This window comes from Halichoerus grypus, chromosome 7 (genome assembly GCF_964656455.1).
Source record: "Halichoerus grypus chromosome 7, mHalGry1.hap1.1, whole genome shotgun sequence".
NCBI lineage: Eukaryota > Metazoa > Chordata > Mammalia > Carnivora > Phocidae > Halichoerus > Halichoerus grypus.
In genome coordinates this window covers 6910197-6932123 of record NC_135718.1, presented here as the reverse complement: position 1 = coordinate 6932123, position 21927 = coordinate 6910197, and the positions used below count along the sequence as shown (strand labels likewise).

The 21927-nt window shown below is 46.3% G+C and overlaps 1 long non-coding RNA gene across 1 annotated transcript; it reads left to right on the top strand.

The window, feature by feature from the left end:
• Positions 1-7698: 7698 nt before the first annotated feature.
• LOC144382445 (uncharacterized) lies at positions 7699-14830 on the top strand. The gene is made up of 3 exons (XR_013449425.1): positions 7699-7762; positions 9827-10435; positions 12834-14830. It is a non-coding gene; the product is annotated as an uncharacterized LOC144382445 (long non-coding RNA).
• Positions 14831-21927: the final 7097 nt, after the last annotated feature.

Genomic DNA, 21927 nt, shown 5'->3' with positions numbered 1-21927 from the left:
AGATGCCAGGGCTAATCAGTGATTTTAGTAAGATCCCCAAATAAAAGTTCAGTGTAAGAGTCAATGATATTTGTATGTATTAGCAATAAACAATTAGAAAATGAAATTTTAAAATATAATTTGCAGTAGTATAAAAATTATAAAGCACTTAGGGATAAATTTAACCAAACATGTGTAAGACCTGTACACTACCAAATATTGATGAGATAAATTTAAAAACACAAAGAAAGGGCAAGATATAACATGTGTATGGATTGGAAGATTTAGTATTGTGAAGAAGTTAGTGTTCCCCAAATTGATCTACAAACTCAGCAAAATTCTGATCAAACTCCTAGCAGGTCTTTTTTTGTAGAAATTGACGAGCTGATTCCCAAGTCTATATGGAAATTCAAAGGACCTAGAACAGCCAAAATGATAATTAAAAAAAACAATTTGGAGGACACACACTACCTGATCTCTTTAGTATAAAGTCATAGTAATCAAGACGGTATGTTATGGCATAAGGGTAGACAGACGGACCAGGACTCTTATTTTTATGGTTAATAGTTTTTTGCTAAAGGGAGCAAGGTAATTCAATGTGAACTTTTGGTCTTTCAATACCTGGTGCTGGAATAACTGGATAGTCCTACAGAAAAAACAAACCTCAGCCCTTCTCTCTCACCATATATAAAAATTAATGTAAAATAGGCCATAAACTTCACTGACATTGAAAGTATAAAACTTCTAGAAGTTAACATTAGAGAAAAACTCTTTGAACTTTGGTAGAAAAATAAAAGATTTCTTAAAAAGGAAAAAGAAAAAAGGAAAAAGAAAGAAAGAAAGAAACCCTTTTGCTCCTCATCAAAATTAAGAAAATGGAAAGGTAAGCCACAACCTGGGAAGACATATTTGTAAAACATATATCTGACAAGGAGGGTGGAGTTCAGAATATATAAAGAACTCTTATAACTCAATAAATAAAAAGTAAAAAGACAATCCAATTTATTTTAAAAGAGAGCAAAAGAGGGGCTCCTGGGTGGCTCAGTCGTTGGGCGTCTGCCTTCGGCTCAGGTCATGATCCCAGGGTCCTGGGATCGAGCCCCGCATCGGGCTCCCTGCTCTGTGGGAAGCCTGCTTCTCCCTCTCCCCCTCCCCCTGCTTGTGTTCTCTCTCTCGCTGTGTCTCTCTCTGTCAAATAAATAAAATCTTTAAAAAAAAAGAGAGAGAGAGCAAAAGATCTGAACAGACGTTTCACCAAAGGAGACCTTCAGGTGGCCAATAGGCAAATGAAAAGATGCTCAGGGAAGCAAATGGAAACCAGAATGAGATACCACTAATCAACCATTTGAATGGCTAAACAACGCCTGACCATAGCAAGTATTAGAAAGGACACAGAGCAAGTGGAACTTTCATGTATCGCTGGCAGAAATAGAAAATGGTGAAGCCATTTTGGAAAACAGGCAGTTTCACTGAAATTGAACATAGACTTGACAAATTACTCTAGCAATACCACTTCTGGATATATACTCAAGAGAAATGAAATATGTCTACACAAAGACCTGTACATGAATGTTCATAGCAGCATTATTTACAATGGCCCCAAACTAGAAACAACCCAAATGTCCATCATATGGTTAAACACATTGTGGTTTATCCATTCGATGGAATATTACTCAGCAATCAAAAGGAAGAAGCTACTGATAGACAAACACCAGGGATAAGTCTCGAACACGTGCTAAATGAAAGAAGCCAGATGCAGAAGACGACAGGCTGCACGATCCTAGGGGGATGGGCTGCAGCAGAGCCCAGGGAACGTCTGCAGTGATGAAACGTTTGGTGTCGTGATGGGGGTGGAGCTTATGTGACTGTGTACATTTGCCCAAATTCATCCAACTCTGCATTTTACATGAGCGAATTTTCCTGTATGTAAATCATACTCCCCAAATGTGTCCGGAAAAAGCAAGAATAATTTCTGTACCAATAGAGACTTTAAGCAAGACATTTGCAACAACTGACATGTTCTCCTCCCTTGTACATACACAGTCTATCACTGGGGAAGTGATCAGCTGATTCTTGCTCAAGACAAGAGATCCTCATCGGAGTCGATTAATCCTGCTATTCTGTGGGGCCTCAGGGGGCTTTTCCTGCAGATCGCCCACAGCTCTGTGCAGCCGTGGTGGTGGCTCTCTTTTCCCTCTCTCCTCCAACAGCTGCAAACCTCCGAGACCTAGGCTTAGAATGAGTTGTAGACCTGCATCCCTTCCCTCTTGTCTAAAATACCTGCAGGCAGGACCAACCAATGAGACTATTTTCTTTTAGCAGCTTACCAAGGGGTGATTGAACTTCCCCGATACCTGATTTCACTGCCAAGTCCTCCTTGTCTGCTCCAAATCCCTAATGCTTCCATCTTCACTTACTCCTTTTCTTCCCTGAAAGGCAACGAAGCACAGCTCATAACCATCTTCTGTTAAATAACTTTTCATACCCTTCAGGAGAATCATTCAATCATACTCCATCCTTGCATACTGAGACAAGTGTTCCTCAGGCCTGTGCCTCTCGTGTTCTCTATGTCTCCCCAGAAAAGGGCCTCCCGGGCCTCTGGCTGAGAGCATGCTGGGGGAAAAGGCACTGTCTTCCAGGAGCCTAGGATCTTGTGCTCCAGGAAGTGGGGAGTGGGTTCTGCTACTCATTCATTGTGTGACCTTGTGGCAAGTGACCTCTCTGAGGCTCAGTCTCCTCATCTGATTATTGGCTGTCATAATATCTATGAGAAGCGCCAACCAAGAGCAGATGGCCACTGATTCGCCCCCTCCACCCTCGCTCTCCAATCCAGAAACCTGCTAACTCCCCTTGTCCCTTGGAAAGTGTCCCTTAGAAAGTGCTATGACTGAGCTCTACTTATCCAGGTGATTAAGGTATTGCTTAGACACTGTATTTTTGAAAATTAATGAAGCAAGATAATCATACCTAGTATTGATATAGTCTTTTATTCTGTTATCTTAATTATGCTTTATGAAGCTACTATAAAACTGTTTAGTAAGATTACTGTGAATTAATTAATATTTATTATACTCTTGGAAGCAAAGTAGAGCCTTTACATTTATCAGGTACAGTGAACTAAGGAACATTCTTCCTGAATTTGCAGGATCCTGTGCCATGGATGCTCTTGATCTGCAGCTAAATTAACCCTCTCTTTTCAGCCAGCACTGCTGAAATCAGCAGGGACCCCCTGTAGGAGAGCTGGCGTGAACTACGAACTAAGAAGAAAGAAGTCATTGAGGACCCCTAGCCCATTGCAAAGGACAGGGCTCCAGATAACGCCTATAGAAGGACCAGAGCTGTCCTTTTCCACTTTTGTCCCCTTGTCACTCTTGTCACCAGCTGTCTGATTGGTGGGCTGTCATTAGCATATACCTGTTCTTTCAAGGGAAGGGGTTGGAGGGGGCATCAGAGGTGGGGAGGGAGGGAAAGAGGGCAAGTACTGGGCCAAATGCAGCTCCTGACTTACCGAACAAACTCTGATTTTATACTGCAGCCATATTTCGTTTGCCTGGCTGCGTTTTTTTGTTTGTTTGTTTGTTTACCGTGTGGGCTGGTGGTCTCTGCAATTTGGTGACTTAATAAGTGACTAGAACTATTTGGTGTCAGAACATGCTTTAATTCCCAGATGCCTTGGATAAAGCGTGAACATGCTCTACATGCAGCCCTCCCTCCTGCTTATTATCATCACAGATTGTCTGTTCAAGTTTACTTCAGCATTGGTTCACATTTAATTGCCTAATGGAATATCTTGACCAATTGAGAGAGAGAGAGAGTTTGGTTATCCTACAACTAAAAGTTTACCCTGGGCCCAGAATAGGCGTGTGTGGGTGTGTGTGTACTCATGGGCACACATAAATCATAGAGAAATATTTACATAGAACCATATGTACAAACCATATTTGTAGGATATGTTCAGGTGTTGGAATTTACCTACAGCGTGGCATCAGGAAGGGCATATGACATTTAGTAGAACAGCCCCGAGAGCAAATCCCAGCTCTATCACTCACTGGCTGTGAGCCGTCGGGAAGTGAATGTGTGCGCTCGAGGCCTCAGTTTCCCCATCTTTAAAACGAGGACAATAACACAACAATAATAATCCCAGCCGTCCCACCAAAACTTATTGTATTTCCCAGGCACACAAACCAGGCATTTGAAAGTGTTTTATAAACTGTGAAATTCTGCCTGAGGCTAGTTATTGCTTCTAGATTTAATGGGAATATGGATATCCAGATTCTCAGACTGGCATTGAATTTGGTACAACCTGAATACAAAATTTCTCTAATGATTTAAAAAAACCAGAAATTCCATACTTCTCCATGGGTTTCCACCTCATACCCATTAGAATGGCTACTATAAAACTCAAAAAAAAAAAAAAAAAAAAAGCCAACCTAGAAAACTACAAGAATTGGTGAACATGTGGATAAATTGGAACCCTTGTGCATCGGCTGGTGGGACTATAAAATGGTGCAGCTGCTGTGGAAAACAGTATGGTGGTTAAAAAATAAATTAAACATGGCATTACCATATGAGCCAGCAATTCCAATTCTGGGTATTTACTCAAAGGAATTGAAGGCAAGGACTTGAACAGATATCTGTAAACCAAGGATCTTAGCCGCAGTATTCACAATGGTCAAAATGTGGAAACAACTCGTGTCCATCGGTGGATCAATGGGTAAACAAAATGTGATCTGTCCATGTGAGGGAATATTATTCAGCCTTAAGAAGGAATGAACTTTTAACTTTTGACACCTGCTACAACATGGCAGAAACTTGAGGATATTTTACTAAGTGAAATAAGGAGACACAAAAGGACAAAGATTGGAATAGTCAAATTCGAGACGGATAGTAGAAGAGAGGCCACCAGGAACCGGGGAAAAGGAATATAAGGTGCATTAATGGGTACAAGAGTTTCATTTGGGGAGAATGCAAAGGTTCTGGAGACCAATAATGGACAACAATGCGAATGCACCAGTACCACTGAACTATACAATTAAAAATGGTTAAAAAGGTTAATTTTGTGTTATGTGTATTTTACCACAGCAGAAAGAAATTTCCATGCTTCCCCCCCCCCACCTTGATCTAACTACTTTGATTTAACTATTGGTCTTTTAAATATCAAATTTCAGTTACCCAGCTCGAACTGGTTGACAAAGAACTTCCTGGAGCGTGACCTTGGCCGCGTAACCCCATCCCCCCAGGAAGGTGTGAAATGCTTTCGCTCAGCTGTGGTAGCTCTTATTTTAAAGCATAACCATGGTTTCAAGTTTGCTGATATACTGATATATATCTACCCGATTCCGTAGTGTTTTCTGTACTTATTGCACACCTTTTTTTAAAGGGGCTCATTTTGTTTTTGTGTTGGTGGGTTTGGTTTTGCTGGGGCGCCGGCAACTTTTGTTTTGTTTCGTGTGTCCCCTGAGCTTTGCTTCCTGTCACAGCCTGAGCACACATTTTGTACTTCTGGTCACACCTTCACGTCGTCCACTGCACTGACTTGTGCTGACTCCCGGCGCCTCTCAGCTCATTTATCGTGCATCAATTAAAACGCAGCCCTTCACCTGCGCCATCGGCGCAGACAACCTCAGACCTGTCTGGTTTCCTTCCAAGACACTTCGAACTTCCAACTCAGCGGCCACCCCACATCTGGGCTGTTTACCTCCTCCCCTCTCCCAAGACAGAAGCCCCTGTCTGCCTCCATCAAGACCTCTTCCACGATATTCCACCAAGAGGTCTCTATCTGCCTTGGGTGACAGCATTTTCTCATTCCTGGGGACACTTCCCTCCATTTCTGCGTCTGGCGTGGACTCAGTGCTCTCCCAACGCCACTTGCTCGGGGCGGGGGTGGGGGGGGCACCTGCTACCTGTGTTCAGAGCCTCTCCGCTCCTTCCCTTGCCAAGATGTATCTCTGCCTTGCATTCCACCTCTTTCTCTAGGTCATTGTCATCTCCCCTGCTGGTGCCGACCTGTTGCATAAAATTTCTAAATAGGAAACTGGAAATTTGAGAATGTTTTCTACCTTCTTTTTTTGCAAATGACTTTGTAGCATGAAAAGCGTTGGATTCCCAAGAAAATCTCTGAATTTTATAATGGTTGTCCTCCATTGTGAGCTAAATTCACTGTCTTTTCATCACCTTGGCATTTAATTATGTTAGACTTACTGTCCCATGAGATGAGCTCAGTCTCTGCCTTGCCTTATTGGCTCTAGTCTCCAGCAGCCTTCATGGGACAGTGGGTTTGAATGTGGCCTTGGGCAGGGGACAGCTCAGCACAGCAGTTCAAAACATGGCTCTGAGCCAGATGTGGGAGTTTGGACCCTACATCTACTAATTGCTGGATTTTTCTTAGCTCTGTGAACTCAGGCAGGTAACTCAAATTTGTGAGCCTTGTTTCCTTGTCTGTAGCACGAAAGGTCTTTACGGTATCTCACTCGCTGTGGGAATTGACGAGCTATCATGGGTGAGTGCTTGGCATCGTAGCCCTAACCACAGTGGCAATCACTCAAGGTCTGGACTGCATGTTCCCTCCTGGGCCAGGACCTTCCCTCCCCGCTGTATCCCTGGGCCCACACCCGGCTTGGCTGGCACAGAGGCGAGCACGGATGGAGGCAGGTAGGAGGATAAGACGTGTGATGCTCTATGGCTCCGTGCATGCCCCAGGAGACTCCAGCAGCAGCTCTTAGAGCCTTCTTTAATGGTACCCTTCTCCCGGGTGGCCGGGCCTCTCACGCTTGTGCCTACAGTGGAAACACATACATGCTTCCTTTCCGGTCTCCTCCCTTCGGTTCTGGCATGCTCCTCATCTTCAGAGATCCTCACCTTTCTTCCAAACTTGGATGCCCTCATACTTTTCTGCAGTTTCATCCAGAGAAAGCTTGCCTCATCCTGCCCAATCCCGCCCCCCCCCCCAGGCCAGTCTCCCCCGTGGCTTAACTCCTCTTTCATCTTTCCCTGGTTCCCCCCCCACCCCAAGAAAGGAAATCTGTGGTCTGCCTTCTCTTTTCTTTGCCTTTTATCTCCCTTCCTGCCTTCCTTCCTTTCTCTTTCTTCCTCTCTCTCTCTCTTCCTTCCTTCCATCCATCCTTCCTTCCTTTTCTTTTTCTTTTTTCTTTTTTTTTAAACTAGTGCTTGCTTTTGCTTGCATTGTTTGGGAACCACTTCAGCCTTTATAATGAAAGTCCTGTGCCTTGCACTATTATAATTTGATTTTAATAACACTGGGGTTTCTGGTCTTGGAGGAAAGCTTTTTCCCACTTTAACGTGTCTCAGCCACTGCCCTTCCTGTTAAAATCACAGCAGAGCCCAGGTTCTGGTACTGGGCAGCCTGGGTTTGAATCCAGCTCTCCTACTCTCTAGCTGTGTAACCTTAGGCAAGTCACTTAACCTCTCTGTGCCTCACGTGTACAACAGGGATAATAATGCTCCTTGTGAACACCGAAAGAGATAATGCCTGCAAAATACTTCATGTGTAGAGTGTCGTAATGTTCCCAGTAAGTAATTTTATGAGACTCCTACCACTGGTAGCGAGTCTCTCCATGTTTTCTCATTTCCGCTTTTTTCTCAGGCCGAGTCACCCAGAAACTGCAGGGAGAAGTTGGGCTGGGCGGAGCTTGCTTCCAGTTCCTGCCCTGCACTGCACCCACGTTCCTCTTCCCACACTGCCTGTTTGCTCCTCGGGCACCTTTACTGGTACCAGAAGCCCCGGCTGAAGGAGAGTCCGAAGACGCTTCTCTGGGCATCACTGGTAGGTGAAGCACCTGGACTTAAATCTGTACTTTCTGCTTTTGGGCCTCCAACAACGACCACCTTTGTCACTTGACAAACCCTGGGAGCCAGGCACAGGGCTAGGTGATGCAGAGACATTTCCCAGAACCCTGGTAGCATGGGGTGGTGACAGATACACAGAGCCTCAAAAACCCCTTGAGAGGGACAGCGCCGGGGGGCAGGTGTGTGCCCCGCTGGGCCGGGTGAGGCAGAGGAAGAGAAGGCTGCTGAGGCCCCGAGGAAGTGGTGCGAGGGCCACGCTTGGGATGAGGAGGGGGTGCTGGTAAGGGCATTCCAGGCAGAGGGGACAACGTCGACTAAGGAATGGAGGCAAAAACGATCTGATCCAAGGGAAGCCCAGAAGCAGATGGAGTTGACTGTTATTGGATGTGAAGGGGAGAATGCGGGGCTCCACAGAAGTAGATCAGAACACCAGCTCGAGGGTTGATAAACTCCCCCTGAGAGTATAGCTCAATCCTCAGCCACAGGTTGGCTCCCTACACACACACCGCCCCCCCCACCCCGGTAACCTTACTTCCCCAAACTGCTGGCCTCTTCCTCGGGGTAGAGCCTGCCTGAGCATCAACCACGCAGGTGAGCAGAATTGCTTTGAGAAGGAGACAGAAACCAGAGGGGGGATCTCTTCACTCCCCAGTCCCCCTCTCTGCTTCCCCACTGCCCACCACCCAGAAGTGACTTCTCATGGGGAACTTGTAGAGGGGGAGAAGTGGGCCCCTGAAATGATGTGACCCACCAATACCTGCTGTGCTCCACTCTGTCCTCCCCCGGTGTGTGGGGGGCACAGGGTTCACCCCCCTCTACAAACTTTCTACGGTGGGAATTCCTGCCTGCTCCTGCCAACCCCGAGTCTTGGCTGCCAAGGCCCGCAGCATAGCAGGTGCAGATATGTGTGTGTAATGCTCCCGGGACTCATTTAAGAGTCAGAACTCTGTACAGCAAACCAAAGGATGCACTGAAGTATCTTGAGGGCACCTCAGACCCACGATCCTTCTCTGTAACCAGGTGCTCTCTCAGGGTGGCCCTGTTGCAACAAATGTTGCGCTAGCCAAGCACGTGAGAGCCACTCTTAACATTTCCTGCCCCCCCCCCCGGCTCCCCCGACCCCATACCTCCACTACCAAGCCCCGCCCATCTTACCGCCTAAAAGTCTTCAGTCCATGCGCATCTTCACCTCTTCCCACCCCCCCACCAAGTCCCAGCCACCACTATATCTTTCCTGGACTCCTAAGAAAGCCCCTAATTGGGCCATCCACATCTCATCTTGAACTCTCCCAATCCGTAACTCAGCCCAAAGCCAGGGTGATTGTTTTCCAACTAGAAATCTGGTCACGTCTCCAACACTCATTACCTTCTCCAGCTTCTGTCTGCCCCCAGGACGAAGGTCCAAGCTCTCGCCAGGACCGATGGGGTTGTGTGATGCCAGCCTCCCGGTTCCACCCGTTCCCACGCTGTCTTCCTCTGTCCCCCCCTCCACCGCCCATCCTCCCGGGCCTTTGCTCAACTTCTACTGGGAGATTTTGCGCCTCCACGTTCACTCCAGTGCATCCTTCAGAACTGCGCTCTCCTAGCACTCCCCCGGGGAAGCCTCCCCTCCCACTCATGGAGACCCCAGGTGCCTGGTCAGTCACACGTTCTCGGAGCCTACTGTCCCCATGTAGCCCGCACCACGCTGTGTCATGCCTCAGTCTCTGCAACTATTGTCGTCATCCTGTCTCTGTCACCAGCTCAGAGTTTCCCTAAGGAATATTTTTGCTCACTCTGGTCCCTCCAGGGTCTAGGACGGTAGTAGAAACGCAATATAAATTAATGAATTCCTCATTATTAATTTAGAGGCCATCAAGCAGAGACCTACCAGTGGGCTCCTTAAGTGTGGAATTTAATGCCAAATCCCTATGTAATTTTAAACAGTTCTTTTACTAGAATTTGGGGAGAAACGCCGTAATGAGAGCCACATGGGGGGTACATTTTACACACATTTGCAGACGGGGAGATGTAAAATGACATTTTCTGCCCAAATTCCCAGGCTATTAATATTAACCCAAGGTTAAACCTGAAAGTCCCTTCCTCCATGAGTGGCACTGAACTAGGAGGCAGTGCATGAGGGTGTGACGTCCCCGCAGGGACCTCCGAGCTTCTCACCACTTTGGAAGAGGAGAAAGAAAGAAACTTCTCAAAGCAGGCAAGAGTGAAATGTGTTTGCAGCAATGGCTCTGGCAAATTCCTTTGCGGTTCTAAGACAGTGCGGTACAGACACGGAATCGGTCGTATCTGTCATTAAGGTGCTAACGAGCAAACAGCATACACGTATCACCTGAAAGCTGCAACAGAAAGCATCACCGTATCACTGGAAGAGGCGAGAAATGGAGTAATCAACATCAACAAAATCTATTGTTCCCAGGTTGCAAAATTGAGGTATTATTTCTACTGCAAGTCAGAATGAAACCTGTTTACATTTGTCAGCAAAATGATCACATTTTACACCATTAACATTTGGCAAGACGGAGCACCCTCCATTAGCTAATCTGCAGATGCCCCAAGCACGAATTCAGGAAAACAAAGAGCCAGCGAGGGGCTGACTCCTCCCCACTGAGCCAAACCGATGAGCTAAGGCTGCGTCTGGGTTACAACTCAGGTAAGGCAGCGGCGTGGTGGGGGAAATGGAATGGTTCATTAAAACAATTCAGGATCTGGTGACCGCTGGGAAAAATGTCACCAGCATGCATTAAATGTCAGGAGGTACTCAGGCAGGGACCACTGGCACATTAAGATATGCATGGGGTAGCCATAAAAGGCTCAGGACATCGCAGTAAATAAAATAAACACCTGTCATTAACTTACGTCTCAAGGATGGTGAGCGGGTGCCATGTTCTGGATTCCAACGTCCTCTCTTGAGTCCCCAGTGCTGAATGCTGGGTCCTGGGACCCCTCCTCATTCCCCAGCCTGGCTTTCTCTTGGGGATGTGGCCACTCGACAATGTCCTTGAGTTTCAGTCCATCTTGGTGGCATCCAGCAGATGGCTTTCCCAGCTGTCCTTCTAGACTCAAAATCCACCGGATGTCTGGGAACTAAGGTCTGGCTCGCAGGTATCACCTACTCCTTGGCTGTTGGATATTCTCTCCAGGGAGAGAAGCCCTCATAAGATGTTGCAAAACAAAACTTGTGGCATGAGGCTAGATATAGCTGAACAGCGAGCTGTGAAACCCCACACGTAGAGGGTGTTCCCCGATGACTTGGGGAAATTATCCAACAGATCCATGAATGGTACCAAGAATAGTAGCAATCATTCCCCCAATTTTCCTTGATAAATAGATTTCTTGAGTCTTCTAAATATGAATCTAAGAAAATATTTTGAAATGTAAACACCATAAGACTTATTAAGAGAGAATCATACTTCAGAATTTGTGCTTACACATAGTGGGTATTATTGAACGAATGAGTGAATCCTGGCCCCAAGAACAGACATGCTACCACGGAGTCAAGTAAAGCATTAGTGGTTGTGGACACTGAGATTCGTCGGTGTGATGATTTTTCATCAACAAACACCGCCCTTTCATACGCACCAGTGGAACAGTTTCCAATTGTCATGACTGGGCTAGAATCCAGTTGGAATCTTCTAGCCCAGAAGACTACCCTAACGTACTTTTCCAGCGTGGGCCCTAGTAGTAGGATAAAACATGAAATTTCAGATTGACCTGAGCTCCAGACAGTGGCAACACTATTTTCCATTTGTACGGCGCTTTGAAAAAGCACTTCTATCCTCTATCTTGTTTCCACACATATTATCTCTGGGAGGACAGTAGGACAGACCTTGTCCTCTGTTGTGAGGACGCAGAGGGGTCACGGGGGAGCTGGGCATAAGCTCTCACTCTTCCTCTTGGCTCTGGTTGAACCTAGCAGGAGACCCAGTTCCCAGCGTTCCACCAGGACACCAAAATTCTTCCCACTTTTGACCACTTGTCTGCATATTCTCTCTGCCTAGAAAAGCACCCTCCCCCTGCCCCCAGCCATCCCCATATTCTGCGGGTAGAGAACATCACATCACAGCTTCAGCAAACTTTTCAGAGAGGCGTCCCATTCAAATTTGTCCTACTCTTCATGTCCTTCTCAGACCTTTTCGAACTCTGCAAGGACATATTTATCTCTGTGTGTATTTATCACGGTCTGCGTACCTCAGTAGCCCTGAGCTGCACGTGGGGCAGAGACCCTTTCTGGTTTGTTCCCTGGTATGACCTACTTCGTTGTTGGCACCCCATCTGCACTGTGCCTGTTATTAAGTTCCGTTTCTGGGTCCCAAACCCAGCCTTCCGTACTCCTCCTCCAGAGATGGGGGCTGAGGCTCTGCAAACACAAGTCTCCTTTGCCAAGTGCTCTCAATAGGGTGCAGAGAGGAAGCCTGGGCCAGCGGCAGGGCCGGGGAGGAGGGATTTGCTCCTGTCTTTCTGCCGACTCTTCCTGCCAGAGTTTCCCTAACAGTGTCCAGGAGTTTTTTCTTGCCACCTGCTCATTGTGATCCCCATAGGCCCTCACTCCCCAGCTCAGAGCGTAGGTCCCAGCTCTGCAGGGTATCCCTGCCAAGAGCATAGGTCATATAATATATAATATATAATATATTGGATATTATATAGTGTACATCGTATGGTATATATCATATAATATTATATATAATTATGTATTGTATAATAATAAATATAAATATATAATATAAATATAAAATATATATTATGCACCATACGATGTACACTATATATATATATGCTACATAAATATAATAATTTCAATGTTCCTGCAGCCCTAGCTGGGAGGTAGCCGCTTTCAACAGTTTCTGTTTGTGTCCCCCTTTCGCTTCTGTTCTCCAATGCTTGTTCGGACAGTTTCTCATACTAAATTCTCTCTTTTAAAATAACTGATAATTCTTTTATCAGTTAAAATAATTAACTTGACTAGGCCCCTGCTGAGACAATTGCCGTAGTCATCATCATGACGGTCAACATTTACTGAGTGTTTATGACCCCCCAAACACTGTTCCTAGAGTTTTACATGCATCCATCGAGTTCTCCAATCCTGTGAGGTCCACAGTCGGCTCCCGGAAACTTACAAACCGAAATAGAGGAACAGAGAAATGGGGTAAGTTGCCTAAGATTTCACAGCCAGTGAGAGGCGGAGCGGGCGTGCTTCTGAAGGAATGCGTGAAGGATGAATGGCCCAGCCAAGGACTGCAGCCCTCCGTGTGGGCCAACGTCAGGGCACACCACTGTGCCGTGTTTGTCCTTGGGTCCACATCCCCCGGCTTTCAGAAGCCGTTCAGTTTGCTTTCGTCTCCAGTCTGAACGTTTCCAGATGCCGGATGTTCAGCTCATTCTCCGAGAGTGGCTGAGCTAAACAAGGAACGCTGCCCTCCCTGAAGCTCATCTCATTCCCCGTCTTTACCTGCTCTGGTCGTCAAACCCCACGGGAGGCGGTGAGAACCAGCCGCTGGAAGGAGCGTTGCCAGGACGACCCTGGTGGTAGCTGCAGGGATGTGGGTGTCCACCACACAAGCTGTTGCCCTGTCTTCTGTCTCACAAGACCCTAAAGGGCCACCGGGGAAGGCACAGTGCTTCCTGAGGGCATGCTTTAGGGGTATGACGCTTCAGAACATCGGCGGATACGTAACATGGAGGGGAGTTACCCTTTGGCATGGTGGGGTTATTATGAGCTTCCTTGCTGCACTCTGGCTGAGGGTGCTCGGGAATAGAAGAGGCTTTCTTCCACTCTGCAGGATAATTACTTCAATTTCCCTCACTCACATGGATGTTTAATTTTATAACATTGCTACTGGGCCCAGAAAAAATCCCCCCAGAGCCCATTATTAACATCCTGAAAATGGAAAGCATAATCTCAGAACAAATAGCTAAAATAATATTGTGCCAGGGTTTTATTTTTGCATTGTGAAGAGGGAATGAACGCTAAGCAGTTGATCTCTCTCTTTTTTTCTTCTGGAGTTTGGTGTGCTAGAACAAAGTGCTTTAGAAACAAAGGAAGCTGAACTGAAGAGGGCAGGAGGGGCTTGGCGGTGGAGACTGCATTCCCTTCCAGCCTGTGGGTCATTATCATGCCCTTAGGAGAGGGAACCCAGCCTCCTGCACCTTGCCTAGATGCTCCCTTGTGGTGGTTGGGACCCTGGATCGTCCCCCATCCATTTTGCCTCTTGTATCTGCAAGCTCAGAATTTGGCAGCTCAGCCATCCCTGCAAATAATCAACTTGTTTAGTTCACGGCTCTCCCAGCCACCACCAGGCTGAGCACCCCACCCACATTATCGAATTTTCTGGAATTTTGGGCTGGCCCATGGTTTGGGACCCCATTTCTTGGCACCCAGACTGGGAGTTTAGATCAGCCGTACCTCAGGGCCAGGGGCAGCTTGGTTCCCACACCACCCTGAAAACAGAGACAATGACAGTGACTTTCCTGTCACCAGAGTCCCCTGGCTCTCTGCACTGAATGGGTACCAACGGGCTTCACACGCATGTCTTCGTGGGTTACCATGGATTTGTCGTTGGGCTTCCCGGGCCTTACTCTGCCCTGGGAGCATGTGGGTGCTTGGCGTCCATCCTGCAACCTTCGCCCCTCAGTGCAGGACCCAGGTGCTTGACTCATCGCATCGCTGCCCGGCAGCCACCCCGCTTGGCAGTCATCTCGAAGTAATGCATTTATCAGTTTATTGGTACAGGAAGCTCTCACTCTGAGGCTTATTCAGCAACACGTCTTAAAGCCATAATGCAGGAATGTTATTTAAATTTTAAATAAATGCACTACACAGCATGATGTGAACCAGGCAACGAGGTGGTGAGCTTAGGAGTTGTGCGGGGAACTTCTAAGGATGCAGAAGGCTGGGCACAGAAGAACTTCCTTGGGTGCGGAGGCCAAGAGAAAGAGTTGGGCTGACTGTGTCACAGGGCTAATGCAGATTCCCGTCATGATGATATGTTCCGTGTTATATACTGGTATGTTAGATGCCGAGTTAAAGAGTCCCCTCCGGAGAAGGCCCCCTCCCTCCTCGCCACCTGCCCCCTCCTCCCGCCCTCCCCTCCCCAAAGCCTCTTCCGCGCACGCTTCAAGCTTTATTTCATCCACTTAATGCACTCTGCTCTGTGCTCAGGTACTTAAAATCTCCCATTACTATCACTCTGGCTCTTTTACGGCTTTTTTTATTTGCTCTATCATTTCACAGTCCAGTTGTTCTTTTCGGTCAGGTGGACTATAAAATACTCCGATAACAAGTTCACACTAGGAGCCGACGCCGGGCTCCATCCATAATGACCGCAGACTCTTCTATGACTAGTGTGTCCCAAATCAGCGCTTTCAAAAAGCTGCCTGTCCCCCTCCTACCCAAAGAACCGGTTGGTTTCCCACACTCTTCTGTGGGCTGCTCTGAGGATGTCTCCTTTCACGTGAACAATTTTTCTTTTCAATAACCCGGCCTTTTTCACCCTTGCTTTTTAATTACCTCTCTTCTCTAAAGGTATTTAAATCTATTGCTGGGCATTTAATATTTTTCTCTCTATGTTGGCATTTGTCAATATGAAATGAGATTGGTGGTGTAGCTCGCTCTGGGGACTGTCTTCATTAGCATGCTACCTTTGTACCTTTCACACCTTTACAGGCTCCGGACCCAGGTGGGGAGGGACAGTGGCTTGGGGAATCGCCCCTGGGGTCCAATGGCCTGTAGGTCCACCTCACACCATCTGTTGGGTGACACTGAGCCTCTCTGAGCCCGTTTCCCATTCCATCTGTGAAATGGGAATAATAATAGCTCCTCCTGCCAGGATTATCCTGACGATCAAATGAGATGGCCCATGTACTCGTAGGTCTTACTACCATGGGTTAGACTGAAGCTTTTCTCTCCCCCCGGGGACACATCTCATAGAAGAACAGTCCTCACTGATCATCTTCTTGCCGCCATCTCAACCAGGAGTGGCTCAGCAAAATTCAAAACCCACCATTGCTGCTGCCTGGCCCAAGGCCAAACCTGTGGTCCTCAATAGTCATCCTCCACATAAGGAAGTGTGGGCATTCACTCACTAATTCAGACCCAACATGACTTTAAAGCTCGTGTCCCTTCATTTCATTAATCCAAATTTGCCTGAAGTTTCTTTTCTTTTTTTTTTTTTTTTAAAGATTTTATTTATTTATTTGACAGAGAGACACACAGAGAGAGAGGGAACACAAACAGGGGGAGTGGGAGAGGGAGAAGCAGGCTCCCCACTGAGCAGGGAGCCCGATGCGGGGCTTGATCCCAGGACCCTGGGACCATGACCTGAGCTGAAGGCAGACACTTAATGACTGAGCCACCCAGGCGCCCCCTGAAGTTTATTTTCTAAAAACATCTCCATGGTTCATAATATTAGTAGAAATCTGGTATCAATCAGACCAAATTCCAGAGTATTATTATTGCTATTTTTCTTTAAAATTTTTTTAATTATAGGGGCACCTGGGTGGCTCAGTCGGTTAAGCGTCTGCCTTCGGCTCAGGTCATGATCCCGGGGTCCTGGGATCGAAACCCACATCAGGCTCCCTGCTAAGCAGGGAGCCTGCTTCTCCCTCTCCCTCTGTCTCTCCCTTCCCACTCATGTTCTCTCTCTCACTTGCTCTACTCTCTCTCAAATAAATAAATAAATAAATCTTTAAAATATATTTTTTAAATTATATACTAACTGTACACCAGGCTAAAGGCAAGGCGAAGGGCAAGTACTCTTTACCTGTAAAACCTTGCAAGGTGGGTGTTATTTTCACCCATTTTACAGATAAGGAAAAACTGAGGCCCAAAGAGACTGAAAGTCCTTGCAAGGTCACGAAGCTGGAAAGCAAGCAGCAAGATGAGATGCAGGCTTAAGTTTGCCTACCACCTACTACCTCCCAAATCTGCCATGTAGGAGAGAGGTCTGCATCTCTCACCAGCCACAATCCCTCGTGGTTTCACTTAGGCTGGCCCTTCACTTCCCATAGCCACCTGGAGTCCTGAGACTATGGGTCAGAATGTACCGGTGGATCTGAGCAGAGCACTGGAGAGCCCAGAGCGCCAGCTCTGCGTATGAGGGGTGGAGTATTTATTATCTGCAATCATTCTTCACATCGAATTCCTGCCACGCTGATTATCGGCTGGAACGTAATATGGCTCTATCTAATGACAGTGGTACATTCATATCACATAAATCTCATTTTGCATAAAATTTGGGAAATTTTTCCTCTCAACTCATCCAACTAAAAATGATAACCTAAGAGGGAAATGATTTTCTCTTCCATCTTATTTTTCTCCCAGATATATAGTGTCCTTTTCTGAATAGAAAGCACCTTGAAAATAATGAATGAATTTATCAGTAGGACATGAAATCTACTTATTATGTCAGATAAGTATATTTACTTATAATGGACCCCCATCCATCTCCAAAAATTGTTTGAGGTGGCTTATCGTAACAAATATACAGATGCCAAGATCATATGACAAGTAAAAGGAAATGTATAGACTGTCAATGTGGAGAGGAACATATGATATTCAGGCCCGTGAGAGCCTCCTGAAAATGCGAGATCCAGTGGTGATGAATCATTACGGTGCTGGTCATTACACCTGCCATTTGCTAGCACATACTCTGTCCCAGTTGTTTTATATACGCTATTTCACTGAAGCCCTCCAACCAGCTTGTAGGTGGGTATTACTCTCCCTAGTTTCAAGATGGAGTGGCCGTCCAGTGGTGATGGTAATTTGCCTAGTGCCTCCATTTCCGAAGACCAAGGAATGCTCTGACTGTGGGATTGGCTTACACAAGCTTCACAAAACTCTCCTCTGCACCTCTGTCCCCCACATCCCAGAAACTCTCCCTTTCCAGACTCCGCTTCTTGGACCACTTGTTCCTTCCTCTGCCTGTTCCTTGAGGCTAACCCATCCCCTGGGATCCCTTGTTTATCTTCTGCCCACTCCTCTGGCCTTGCACTTTCGGGTCTGCCATGCTTCCTGCTCTGGCCTCGTCCATGAAGCTAGCATTGTCTCCTTTGGCCACAGGGCAGTTCTGTCCAGCACTTCCCATCTTTCTGAGCTGTCCTAATTCTCAGCACCCAGACCACCCCCATCACCCCGAGTAGGCCTTGGTCTAGTCCTTAACCCACCACCCAGCCATAGCCTACCTTATGGACTCCATGTATCTCCCCAAACCCTCAATTCATATGTTGAAATACTAACCCCCTATGGGATGGTATTAGGAGGAGGGGCCTTTGGGAGGTGATTAGGTCATGAGGGTAGAGCCCTCATGACTGGGATTAGTGCCCTTACAAAAGAGACCCCAGAGAGATCTCTCACCCTCTGGGCCATGTGAAAATACAACGAGAAAATGGCAGTCTGCAACCTGGAAGAGGGTCTCACCGGAACCCGACTGTGTAGCACCCTGATCTTGGACTTCAGCCTCCAGAACTGCGAGAAATAAATTTTTTTGTTTGTTTGTTTGTTTAGAGATTTATTTATTTATTTTATTTGAGAGAGAGAGAGAGAATGCATGCGTGCACACACAAGCGGGGGAGGGAGAGGGGCAGAGGGAGAGACTCTGAAGCAGACTCCCCGATGAGCGCAGAGCCGGATGCAGGGCTCAATCCCACGACCCTGAGATCACGACCTGAGCCAAAATCAAGAGTCAGGCACTTAACCGACTGAGCCACCCAAGCGCCCCAGATTTCTGTTGTTTATAAACCACTCAGTCTATGGTGTTCTATTACAGCAGCTCCAGCTGGCAAAACCAGCCAACCTTCCTCCTTTCCACGGGGCCACCAGCTCTCCACTGTTGCCCCTGGGGGACTTGCTTATTGGGACATAAGGGAGGACGGATCGAATAACTGAATGAATCACCACGTGATGGAAATGCATAGATGATGGGCAGAAGTCTTGGGCTCTGCCTGGGAGACAGCAGACACCCAAGATCACACCCCTGAACCCAAACCCAGGTCTGTCAGTCTCTAAGGTTCAGGCTCTTTTCTCTGCACCCCGGCCCCCTGGGCATGCCATGACCTCTTGGGCTGCACACAGACCCACACAGCTCCGGGCGTGTTGCCCAGGTCCCCGTCCATCCGGGATCCCACGGGGATGGTGCCTCCTAAAGCCATGCAGAGTAGCAGCACTATCCTCCCTTTGCTACCTCCACGCTTCACAAAGGCTCCCTGGCAGCAGAAAAGTCTAACCCCTGCCATTCCAGAAGGCTGGGCATGCCCCAGTGCCAGCCGGTCCTCTGTGGAAGGCCACAGAGCTCAGAACAGGACCGACGCTTGCTCTCCACAAGTTTCAGAGCTGCCTCTGCCCTGGAAAGTGATGGAATATTCCCTGAGAGTTACACTTGGCGTCCTTATAATGCCCATTCAATACATTGTTTTGATGGAAACATCACAAATCCATTTTGTGAAAGCCAATGATATTTGCACCCAAGAATTCAATAACAGGACATGAAACTCAGGGAAAGAAATAATCAAATTGTCCATCCAGAGTAGAGTTAAAATTGTCATAAACATTGATCCTTCGTTGCAGGGAACAGAAATAATAAACAGTTCCTGAAATTGCATAGCTGCAGAGATTTCATTCTCTAATTGTCAAAAAGCATTAAACATCAACTATTTATTTTGCAGCAGAAGAAGCGAAAACAGACTTCAGTGCATCCCTTCACCAGAGGTTGTCCCTAATTGTCATGCATAGATTGCAACAGAGGTTACTGAGAAAAATTGTTTGCATTTATTAATCAAAAGGAGTCAAAGGCACACAAGATATCATCAAGGCTCCCTTGTGCTGGGGGGAGGCTGACAACTAACATTCCTGATGAAGTGTTTGCAGAGTGTTTGCAAGCTGTTCAGAGGCTTTTTTCTTTGCAGGTGCAAACCTTTCCATCGGAAACATCAAAGGAACAATTGAAAATTAAACATAGTAAACATCGAGAAACAGGTTTCAATCTTCCATTTTTTAAGACAATGGGAGAGGTATAATTAATTTCAAAGCAATATTTGTGTTCTTTCGAAATTCATTTGTGCCTATTAGCATTTCATTAGTTGTGTATGAAGCTCTGTTGCTCCTCTCTCCTCTCTTTTGCCCCTTTTGTTTTTTAAAAATAAGAAAGTTGAACTACTCCCGAGATGTCTTTTGCTCCCAAGCATCCATGCATAGATAATTATCTTGCTCGGCCTGTTTGATCAATAGAATAAGTCAGAACTGCTCGGGTAAAGTCGGCAGTAGGAAAATAGATTAATGGAAAAAGAATTCTTTTCTGGTAGCGGTTAGAACTTCAGAAGGAAACACAGCCTCCCTGAATTTTGCTACTGAATAGTTTATTTTAATATACTCATTGTAGGTACCTTTTAATATGTTGGTTTTCTTTAATTGCTCTCCCCGCCTCCACTCCATTTGGTTTTAAATTCATCCCCACACAAGATAAATGAAATGAAAATACAGCCTGCATACATTATTTTGTTTGAGCTAAATGCTAGAAGCATGGTTGTTTTTTTTTTTTTTTATATTTTGTTTTTAACCAGTATCTGGCTTTTGGACATTATATTCAACCAGTGATATTTCCTGCATCATCTGAGTTACATACTAATAACCTTTTCCCTTAAGGTCTATTAATTTTACACATCCTGGACAGGAGATCGACTGCCTCAAACAGTATGCAAGGTCCCTCATGTTAATAAAAATATAACCCTTTATTGTGCTCCATAAAATGGCACAATGTAACATGAATTCTGTATTGATATTTTTAGTAAATAATAATGCTGAAGATTTTGATTGAAAGTATTTATTGAGTTACTCGGTTACTTTGTCCATTATTCAAGTATAATATATATAATTATTTTATTTGTATTTAAAACCCTTAATTTATGTGGCTCCAGTGGGTAGGGAATGGAATATTTTCTAGAGAAAATTCAGTAGGGACTCCTCCCTCCAAATGGGCCTTAACCTCGGCGGGGGGGTTGCCTTCAGCCCCCACCTCCTGGGACAGCTGTATTTGATGCTTGTTCTGTATACATCAGGTGCAACGGGACAGGTGTGGCCCACCATTTCCACAAGTATATATGGAATGTCTATTGAAATGCGCTCATGAATATCACTCCTCTCTCTCTGCTGTAGCGCCCCTTCCAAAAGTAAGTCTGGATGAACAATAATTTATTTTAAAATCGCCGTTGACCTTACGGAGTGTTTTCAAAAAGCTGTAACTGGAAATCCATAAATATTTTATTTGACTGACTTGAAAGCAACAATATAGGACTGCTCCTGAGTCCCCTCCAACTCAGCACTGAAATGGCAGGAGGAACTGACATGGCAAAATACAAAGTGTCACCCAACTGAGAACCATCCAGACAGCCCATAGATTGCTTGGACCAACAGTCACAGCTTTGGCGACACACAGCCAATGCGTATGTGGCTCTTTGGCTTCCTCTCTCGGATTTGGGGATGTGCTATTGTCTTTCTGATCGTACCCCTCTGCTGAATCTCAGATACAGAGATCCAAACGACCACCAGCAGAATTAGTGAGCAGCCCAGCAGACTTGCAGTTTAACTTCGTACCCCAAGGGAAAGAGAAGAAAGGCTCAGCTAGCGACTAATCCACCTCTCCTTGTTTTAAATCTGCTCCGTTTCTTTTGGTTGAGAATGCAGCCAAATCGGAAGGAGAATAAGCCACGGTGTTTTGGTCGTTAAGCCAGGATGAGAAGTTTCAGGCTTCTCCACCTTGCTGAGATAGGCAATGACTTTGAGGCTTTTTCTTTCTGAAAACAAACAACAGGGTTTGCATTTTCCCAAGAGTGGTACGAAAATGCCCTCTAATTCCTTTGTTGCTTCTGCTCTCCCCGGTGTGATCTTTTAACGTGAGCCCCCGTGTTGTTCAAACAGCACAAGGAAAGCAGAGAAAATCAGCCACGGGACCAAAAAGTCATTTTTTAAAAAAGATTTTATTTATTTATTTTACAGAGAGAGACACAGCAAGAGAGGGAACACAAGCAAGGGGAGTGGGAGAGGGAGAAGCAGGCTTCCTGCTGAGCAGGGAGCCCGACGGGGCTCCATCCCAGGACCCCGGGACCATGACCCAAGCCAAAGGCAGACGCTCAACAACTGAGCCACCCAGGCGCCCC